This window comes from Triticum aestivum, chromosome 2B (assembly GCF_018294505.1).
Source record: "Triticum aestivum cultivar Chinese Spring chromosome 2B, IWGSC CS RefSeq v2.1, whole genome shotgun sequence".
Classification (NCBI taxonomy): Eukaryota; Viridiplantae; Streptophyta; class Magnoliopsida; order Poales; family Poaceae; genus Triticum; species Triticum aestivum.
In genome coordinates this window covers 474,113,954-474,124,660 of record NC_057798.1, presented here as the reverse complement: position 1 = coordinate 474,124,660, position 10,707 = coordinate 474,113,954, and positions in this window count along the sequence as shown.

The window sequence follows — 10,707 nt, the reverse complement described above, 5'->3', positions numbered from 1 at the left end:
GGACCGGCAGTGGGCAGTGGTTTCGTGGAGGGCGGGCCGGCCGCGGGCGGCGGGGGCGGGCGGTTCGGCCGGTGGTGGCTGGCGGCTCAGGGGGTGGAGTTTGATGATAAACTGGAGGCCCTTGATTTCGTATCCAACGGCTGGAAAATCTAATGACCATAGATGAAAAAGTCAGTCGACTGACGTGTAGCCTCACCCCGCACGTACACATGCACACACGCAAGACACGCATGCATGTAGGCGTGGAACACTAACACGTACACACGCACGCATGCTGGCGTGCAACACTAACACGTACACATGCACTCACGAACACACGCACGTACACACCCATGCATGCAACACTGGAACGCACCCTTGCACACACACAACACTCGCATGCCTGCATGCACACATCACATCACGCAAGACACACGCTCAACCTATACGTGCATGCACCCTTTGTTAAGGACATGGATTGTTACGTGTATTAATCAATCTTATCTATGATAAGAAGAACATTGATGTTATCATCGGTCTTTATAAATCACAACGTATCGAACGAGCTATCAACATAGTAGGCTTAACTACATGAAAAAGATGACGTCACACTCAATGAACAATCATCGGTTTATGAAATGCCCGCTTCTGACCGCCCTGGCCCACCAAAGGTTCCTCTGCTGTGCGCTGCCTGCGTTGGGTCACTGACATGCAGGCCATGCACCCAAAGAGCCCACACGTCAGCGGAAGAACGGTGCAGTGTCCTAGGTCAGAGTCGAGGGCGCCACTCGCGGCACGCCCGGCTGAACACACCTCCGTGCCGCATTTAAACGCCTCCATGAAACCCGCCCGTGTGGAAGCCGAGAAACCCACTCTGGACACACGTCCGTTCATGACCGGGCCGGCGTTAAACGCAACGCTGGCCGAGCTCCTCCTGTCCGTCGTCTATTTAATCTCCTATTTAAACAAGGCCAAACGCCGGCCAAGAATCACACACCTCCGCCGCTCCCCAATCTCCTCCACCATTTTGTCCACTCTTACAATGGCTTACGAAGAGTAGTTATTCCGCATCCAAGCCGGCTGGGTAGCCCGCCGTGATACAACCATGCGTAATTTAAATTCAGAGATCGACACGGTTTCGACTGGAGCTGATATGGAGCGATGTATATGAAAATACCCACAATTAAGTTTTGAATATGAGCAATCACTAGTAGATAGATGCATGCATGCTGAAGCATTGCAAGCGATGTGCATCAGGAGAGAAGAGAAGCCTATTCAGGTTAAGATGATAATTGCTTCGGTGTTAGACAGTCATGCATCAAGAAAAAACGAAGGAAAAGAATACTTTAGTTATTTTGGTAAGCTATGTTTAGGAGGAGGCACCAAGGAGTCCAACGTCAGAATCAAAAGAAGAAGAATATTATTCTTTCTTTTCCTGCCAATCAAGGAAGCCATGTACGTGAGAAGGCCATTTATTTGGGAGTTTTTGAGCTTGAAGGATATTGGTTGGGGCCCACCCAGATTGACCCAACGCATGCACAAACCAGCTCATGCATGAAAGCTAGTACTAGTTTTATTTTGTTTCAATCTTTCAAGTCGGTTTAGATATGCTTACGTGTTACCTTCTGTTTTAAGTACGTAGCAAGTCTTGCTTTCCAAGATAGTTAGGGTGCGGCTATTATATAAAGCCAAACTAGTTCTTTGTAAAGGGAGGTTATTTTTTATGAAATAGACACGATGTGTTTTTCAGGGTAGACACCCGTATCAAGTTTTGGAGGGATCTTTAGAAAACCTCTATGTTGCGATTTCCCTTCGTGGAAATTGTTTTGCGCGTGAGTACCTTCATCGAGATTGGTTTTCTCGTGCTGGGCCGCAAGGTTCAAACCCTCTACTTCGTGTACATCGCGTGCGCGGGCGAGAGGTTGCTACTGCTGGTGGTGGAGTGTCGTGAAAGGTCGGGCCACAACAACAAATCGGATCTCACCACGAGGTTCGGTCTACATCAGGTGGTATCAGAGCGAGGTTGTTCACGACACTGTGTAGGAGATGACTGAATTATCACGGAAGCTAAGCTATGGATTTCAACTGGAGGAGGAAGGTCGATGGAATGGGCTTTTTCATACTCGTGTTATGGTACAGGAGAGATCATGTGCCATGACAATCGACCACATGAGTTTGATCAATGTTGTAAGCATCGAGATGGTGGAGAAGCTAGATCTAGCGGTGACACCACGAGCGCAACCATACTTTTTCCGCTGGGGTTGTGATGTGCTCACTGTCACGCACCAAACCAAGGTACCGTTTTTGTTGGGAAATTATTTTTGCGAGATTTTCTGCGATGTGATTCCGACACCAATGATTTCATGTCATTTGTTATTGGGCGAGCCATGGTACAAAGAGCATGATGTGGTGTATGATTGCAAAACACACACATATACCGTCAAGAGAGGTAAGAAGTATAACCTCGTGCCAATGGGTGAGGAACGTTTTGTTTCTTGGAGAAAAGAACATCTTGAGAAGATAAAAGAGCACGAAGAAGAAGACAAGAAGAAGGCCGAAGTTGCTGAAATTTTAACCGCCATCGTTCAATCTGTAGATCAAAATATTGCAAAAGAGATTGACTCAAAACCGGGGACGGTTTTGTTTCAAGGGGGAGAGGATGATACAACCATGCGTAATTTAAATTCAGAGATCGACGCGGTTTCGACTGGAGCTGATATGGAGCGATGTATATCAAAATACCCACGGTTAAGTTTTGAATATGAGCAACCACTAGTAGATAGATGCATGCATGCTGAAGCATTGCAAGCGATGTGCATCAGGAGAGTAGAGAAGCCTATTCAGGTTAAGATGATAATTGCTTCGGTGTTAGACAGTCATGCATCAAGAGGAAACGAAGGAAAAGAATACTTTAGTTATTTTGGTAAGCTACGTTCAGGAGGAGGCACCAAGGAGTCCAACGTCAGAATCAAAAGAAGAAGAATATTATTCTTTCTTTTCCTGCCAATCAAGGAAGCCATGTACGTGAGAAGGCCATTTATTTGGGAGTTTTTGAGCTTGAAGGATATTGGTTGGGGCTCACCCAGATTGACCCAACGCATGCATAAACCAGCTCATGCACGAAAGCTAGTACTAGTTTTATTTTGTTTCAATCTTTCAAGTCGGTTTAGATATGCTTACGTGTTACCTTCTGTTTTAAGTATGTAGCAAGTCTTGCTTTCCAAGATAGTTAGGGTGCGGCTATTATATAAAGCCAAACTAGTTCTTTGTAAAGGGAGGTTATTTTTTATGAAATAGACACGATGTTTTTTTAGGGTAGACACCCGTATCAAGTTTTGGAGGGATCTTTAGAAAACCTCTATGTTGCGATTTCTCTTCGTGGAAATTGTTTTGCGAATGAGTACCTTCATCGAGATTGGTTTTCTCGTGCTGGGCCGCAAGGTTCAAACCCTCTACTTCGTGTACATCGCGTGCGCGGGCGAGAGGTTGCTACTGCTGGTGGTGGAGTGTCGTGAAAGGTCGGGCCACAATAACAAATCGGATCTCGCCACGAGGTTCGGTCTACATCATGCCGGATATGAGCTATGCAACTCACTGATACACCTCCCTCCCCTCGCCCTTCGGAGCCAGTTACCGTCCCAAGCCGGCGCACGGTTCAACAACTCGCCGCTCCAGGCCAGCTCGACGAGGAGCGGCGCACAGGCGTCATTGCTGCCGTCCACGCTGCTGCCTCGTATCGCGTCTCCCGTTTCTGTGGCCGAGACTCCCATGCCGGCGGCCGTGTCAGGCAAGCAGCGATAGAAGCCGGGTGCACGGAGAGCGACAACTCGGTGGCCAGCCCCTCCACGTCCGCCGCCATCATCAAGGAGAAGTAGAACACGGGAGGCCGCCACTGCTTGGGTCCTATGAAGGCCACCGCGAAGGCGACGCCGGCGTACACAGAAGGTGTCTTGCCGGATCCTTTTGGTGCGAGGACCTTCGTTGACCCCGCATGGGCTCCACGGAAGAGGGGAATGTTAGGATGAACTCGAGCCGGTGCCGGCCATGGCGAAGTAGTGGCCGGTGATGAACTCAAACCAGTGCCGGCCACCATCATCTTCGGCACCAGCCAATGACATCAGTTGGGCAGTGGGGAAGCGAGCCGTCCTTTGCGCTGAAACATATACCTCCGGGGCTCCCGGCAGTCCGGTGATCGTGCTGCCGGACACGAGGAACACAAATCGATCGGCGGGCGACCATTTAGGCCAGGTATTATATACCTGTGCTGTCCAGAACTAGCACCGCGTAGTTCATTTGAATGTAATGAAATCCGTCATGTTTGTGTGAAAACCCGGTATTTTATATGATTTCCGTCGTTGTTTATATGAAATATCAGTTTGTCTACGTGTTTGCGTGAATTTCGTCCGGTTGGTTGAGTTGATGTCATAATGTGTGCGACTACGGTTGGATGGCGTAATTTGCGGGTCGCCGGTCGGTCTGCGGGCGGCTCGTGCGGCGTTGTGGGATAAAAAAACACAGGTCGTGCGAGCTTGTCTCCAACGTGCGCGCTGGAGGATGCATGACAGCATGAGCACCCGAGCCATTCCTCGTTCATCGGTGGCAAAGGCACCGGTCGACAAAAGGGTCACCAATATTTTGGCTACCCCGGGCAAGATCCAAACAGCCCCTCCCAATAGATTCAAATCCCTCGTTCGTCGTGGAATTTTGCCATGTGTTGTTTTCAAGGACTAGCAAGATGCCCGTGCATTGCACGGAACATCAAGATGCATTTCTTTACAAACCCCCGCATGCATGCAAGGGATAATTAATGTCCTCCTTTGCAAGTACCATGAGGCAAACACCATTAATATTGCATCAATTAGTGTTAGTGGCCTTGTATATCTGCAAATTGTAATTTTGATAGCGGCCCCTTGTATATAAAAATGGAGGGAGAAATATGAGAGATAAGGTGAGGAGGAGTGGGGCGTGGTGCCGTGGTGGTGACTGGTGGTCGGACTGGGCGGAGGCATGGGGATGGACGGTGCATTATGTCTAGGTTTGTATCTCTCTCACACACACACACGTAGGTGGGGGACGTGCACGAAGAGAAGAGGTGCACGCACGACGCACGTACTCCCGTCTCTTTCCCAACCACACCCGCGCGGGTACACGGTGGAGCTCATTTCTGTACAAAAAAGGCAGCCGACGTGGTAATTTGGCACGTGTACTGGTTGTCCACTTGGTGGAGGGAGGATCGTCTACCACAGGTGAACGAACAAATTGCGACTTGATGCGTTATGTTAAATTAAAAAAAGAGGCAAACCATCTGGGGCCTACCTTAGAGCCAAGGCTCTATACACTGGAGTACTTTTGATGTGTCCCGTCAACTCGCAGAACAAGGAGAAACTTGCTTAGTACGCCGTCTCCCCCGCCCACGGGCGCGGTGGCTCGCAGGATGAGGTGAAGCTTACTAGTAGTACTACTGTACGCCTTTACGCCCGCTCCCTCGCCCACGCGCGCGGTGGCTCACAGCACAAGGAGAAAATTTTACTACTCCCTCTATTTACTCCTAGTCCCTACTAGTTACGTATGTACTTTGGTTAGTACTCCCTCCATTTACTTATACAAGGCCACTATAAAAAATACATTTTGCATCTATACAAGGCCACAAATAGTAATCGAGCCTTTCCAGTTTATGGCTCAATTTCAAAATCTCTCCAACCAAGGTAGACAGTGAGTGGTCGAATTAATTTCGTAGTTTGCACAGTACACTCATTTTTCTCAAGAAGTTATATTTACCGAGGCATTAATTAGAACGAATGCATGAATGACCACTAAATTTCCATGAACTTGTACATGCATTGGTTAGTTTCCTCTTGACACTGCTTGCGTTGGGTGATGTAACGCACCTCGAAATCCAACATGTAATGGTACTACTACTAGTATAGTAGAATTGAGACTTATCAAACGGAAAAACGAATGTTTTTTAGATGAGCCCTATAAACCCTTGTGGGTACGTACTCCGTAAAAACAGATTTTTCCAAAACTAAGTCACTCCCTTTCATGAATTCTATACTATACTCCTCCGTCGATGCTCCCTTTCATGAATTCTGTAATTCCTGTCGCCGACATGTGTGACATATAGTGTCGGGGGTTGGGTACGACATATGCCAAAGGATGGCTTATCATGGTGGGAGCGAGTAGAACATCGCCGTTACCCGGAAGCGGGATGAGGCGAAGACATGCACGCCGGCAGATCTTACCCAGCTTCAGGGCTCTCCGTGGAGATAACACCCCTACTGCTGCTCTGCGGGGTCTCCGCATGGTCACTATGGCAAAGTGAGTACAATGGTGCTCCTGGAACTATTACTGGAGGTAGGAGAGGGCGAGGCTAGCTCTCTCCTTCCTATGTTCTGGGGTCTAGTGCTATCTGGAACCGAACCCTTTGCATGGGCTTCCTGGGGGTTTATATAGGCGTACCCCCCAGGGGTACAATGGTAATCCGGCTGGGCGCGGGTCCCAGCCGTCTGTCTCTCAGGCCATCGTCTTCTCCGCCGACTACTGGGGCCCGCCGACTGGCGGGCCCCGCGGACAGGCCTGGTACTGTAGCGGTGCTCCTGATGACGCTGGCTTGGTCATGAGGTCATGGCAACAGTGTTGCCGTCTGGCGGGCGTTCACTGTCGCCATTCCCCATCTTGTCTCATTAATGGCGTGCGGGGCCCGTGGGAGGGGCTGGCCGACTCCAGGGGGCCGACTCCCACGGGTCCGCCTTCAGGGCGCTCTTGCTGTCCTTGGGTCGTACAGGCAGGCGTCGTGGGCACAGTGTGCCACCCACTAAGGCTGAGGTCAGGGCCGGCATGGCAACAGTGCCGCACCATGATGGAGATCTCCAGCGATATGGCGCACTGTAGCCATGATGGTCCTTCGTAGGCAGGGTAGAGACGGCCATGCTGTGACCGTTCCCCGCCCTGCCCCTCGCGGCGAAGGCAGGGGGTGGTTGGAGTCGTGAGCCGCCTACCCTCAGCCGGCTTCTCTGGAAGTCGTCAGCTGAGAGTCGGCTTATCTGGAAGTCGTTAGCTGAGAGTCGGCTTATCTGGAAGTCGTCCCTAGGACTCAGCATATCTTTGAGTCATCCCTAGGACTCGGCATATCTGGGAGTCGTCCCTGGGACTCGGCATATCTGGGAGTCGTCCCTGGGACTCGGCATATCTTGGAGTCGTCCCTGGGACTCGGCATGAGCGGCACAGCCTGTCCCAATGTCTTGAAAGGTTCTGGGGCTCGGGTTAGCCTACCCGTGGCCCATTACTCCAACAGTAGTCCCCGAAGCTGGTGAGGCTCCGCGGATACTGCGTCGTGGGGCTTCAACAGTTTCATTCTTTTGGTTGCGGAATCTGGGCTTCGCTCGCCGTCTTCCTTCATGCCGACTATCCGGAATCGGACTCGCAGAGGGCCGCCTCACTCCCTAAGGAGTTCGAACGTCGCGGCGGGAAACCAGGCGGCGTGCCTGATACGCTTCCCCGCGGTCGCCCGCCGCAGCCCTGTCGCGCAGCGCCACGTGGCGTGGACAGTCTGCCTACCCACGCGCGCGACAGGACATGCCGTCAGGCGGGGCCCGCCACTACCGCGCCTCGGCATGCGAACGGATCCATTGCGGCCGCACGGACGGTTGGGTTTCCTATGTTGTTACTGTGTGCAGTAACTTCTTGGGGTAGATCGTGGGGGAGGGGGCGTGGGGTTCTGTGCGCAGTTAATCCCACGCCCGCCCCATCGGCTTCTCAGCCTACGAGGCTATAAGTAGGCGGGGGGAGGGGGGAGAGGAGCGGCGAAGCACGCGCGCCCATCTTCCCTGCTCCCCCGCCTCCTCCTGCCTCCTCTGCTTCCTATCTCCTTCTTGCCGCCGTCGTGCCGAACCACGCCGCGCCCGCCACGATGAGCTCTTCCTCTGCAGCCGCGGCTCCTGTAGTGCGCTCCGGCGTGTGGGACGGCTCCGACGTGGACGACGACCTCATCGAGTTTCTTCGCAAGACGCGCCGCCTCCTCGGTGCAAACCTCGCGCGAGCCCACGCCGCGCCGGCGACGAAGATATTGCCGGCGCCGGAAGAGGGCGAGCGGGTCATTTTCCGCTCGCACCTCATGCGCGGCCTGGGGCTGCCGGCGAGCAGCTTCTTTCGCTCCTTCTTGGAGCTCCATGGGCTCCAGCCGCACCACCTCATGCCGAACACGGTGGTGCTGCTGGCTGCCTTCGCCACCCTGTGCGAAGGCTTCCTCGGCGTTCTCCCCACCATAGAGCTATGGGGATTATTCTTCCAATCCAAGCTCGGCACACAGGTCGCCGGCGTGCCGGCCCAGTGCGGCGCCTTCATCGCGATGCGGCGAATGACAGCCGACAATCCGTTTCCCTCCATCCCGCTGATCAAGTCGGTGAAGATGTGGCAGCGGTCTTATTTCTACGTGAAGAACGTCGCCCCAGACGGCGACTGGGTCAATCTGCCGCCTTACAAAGCCGGTGCACCGGCTGGGAGGGTCCCCAGCTGGTCCCACCAAGTCAAGACGCTGACTCCCACTGGAGCCGCCGCCGTAGCGCGACTCCGAGTTCTAACGCAGTCGGAGGGCCTGGTTGGAGCCGACTTGCTGGCCGCCTTCGTGGCACGCCGAGTCCTCCCTCTCCAAGGCCGGCCTCATCTGATCAGTTAGATGAGCGACCACCGGGACCCGAGTCGGATGTGCACCAGGGACATGCCCCGTGCGGAAGTGGCAAACATGGTGAACCACATCGCAAACTGCGAGCTTGCGGCGGACTGGCAGTTCAGCAAGGAGCCGTACTCGCGTGCCAACCCTCCTCTGGCGGTAAGTCGCATCTCTTGTTGCTCTGTTTTCTTTGTAGCCGAATCCGACTTCTGATGTTTTCGGTTTCTTTGAGTCAGAATCCCCTCATTCAGCCTGCAGCCGGCATCGAAAGACCGCCCCGTGAATTCGTCCCTGATTGAGCGGAGAGAGATGTTGATGACCCCGACTTGGGGGCGGCGGCGATGGAGGCCGACGCCGAAGGCGGAGGCGGGGGAACGGGAAGCTGCTTCAGGCCCTTGGCTACCTTCGCCGACTGGCCTGAAGACGATGTCGAAGGGGAAGTCTCCCCGCGCCGCCAGCCAAGGGTTGGCCCGCCGGGTGCGAGTTCCTCCGCCGGCCAAGGCGGCGCGAAGAGGCGCCACGCTGGGCCGAGTTCACTCGGTGGCAAGCTGAAGAAGTTCAAGGGGGCGGCCACCGCGACCAAACGGGAGGAGGCGGCTGCGAAGGCCAACCGTTTCCGCAAGGAAGTGAAAAGGCCGCCACTGGTCTCTGCGTAAGTGCTTCTGCCTTCGCCTTATTTTCCTTTGGTGAATTCTGTCCGAGTCTTTTACACCTCCTCCTTGCTTCAGGGCTCCTCTTACCCTTGAGAGGGTCGCCGCCCCCTCCGTCATGGGGTCGGCGGAGACGTCCGCCAACACTCGGCGGGTTGACCCCGCCGCCGACCTCCGGGAGGCGACGGAGCGAAACGCGCGGGAGAAGCGCGACGAGGAGGAGGCCGACCGCCTGGAGAAAGCGGAGGTTGGGAAGGCGGCGGCCTCCGCCCAGAAAAAAAGGAAGAGGCCGAAGCCGCCGTTTTTAGCAAGGCGGCAAGCCGAGGAGGCCGCGCACCGCCAATCGGCGTTGTTCGTCATCCCACTGTCCTCCGTGCCGCCGCCCCCGGAGTTCACGGGGCAGACTGGAGAAGCCGGCGCCGAGAACCCCATCGTGGAGAAGGAAAGCGGCGAGGCCTCCATGTCGGACACGCTCGTGCTGCCACCGCCGCCTCCGCCGCCGTCTGGGAGCACGCACGGAAAACAGCCGGCGGGCCCGCTGGTGCCGCCGACTGCGGACGAGTCCAAGGCGAGGCTGCTCCTCCAAGTTGCCTCGCCAGTGTGCCCCCGCCTTGAGAGGGCGACCTCGGCACCGCGACCCTTGGAGACCGGCGCCGCCAGCTCGGCTATCCCAGACGCCGAGGCGACGAGCGCCGCGCCCGTTGGGTGGTTGCGTGGAGGCGGCACAGGTCCACTGAACCAGGCGCTTCTGGACGTCCAGGCGAAGCTGCGAGCTGAGGGCGACACCCTCCAAAACTGCACCAGGGCGCATCTGGCATCGCGAACGGCCGTTCAAGTACGCCTTCTTCTTTTGATTCTTGTTTTTCTTGTTCTTCTCTGTGGGGGCGCGCCAGCGCACCCACTGGGTGTAGTCCCCGAGTTTCGGGCCGGCTGCTGAGCAGGCGGTTCGGAACTCCCTATGGCGAGTTCCAAATATTTAGCTTTGTCTGAAATGCTTATTATAGGAGTATCACAACCTCCGCGCTACTGCCTTCAACCGCAATGTTGAGGAGTTGGGCAAGCGGACCGCCGACTTGTCGGAGAGCTGGAGTGAGTCCTTCTTCTTTTTCGCGGGGGCGCGCTGGCGCACCCGCGGGCTGTAGTCCCCGAGATTCGGGCCGAGTGCTGAGCAGTCGGGCCGGATCTTCTCAGTGACTTTCTTTGTTGACGACTTATCATCTTTTTCTTTTTTCTTCTTCAGGGGCCAACGCCACTCTTCAGCAGCAACTGGGCGAGGCCAACACCGCCTTGCGCGCCAAGGGGGAGGAGTGCAGCAAGCTTGTCACGGAGCGTGATCTGCTGGTTGCGCAGCTGGCGGAGCAAAAGAAGCTGCTCAAGAAGGCACAGGAGGAGGCAGATAAGAAAGAGGCT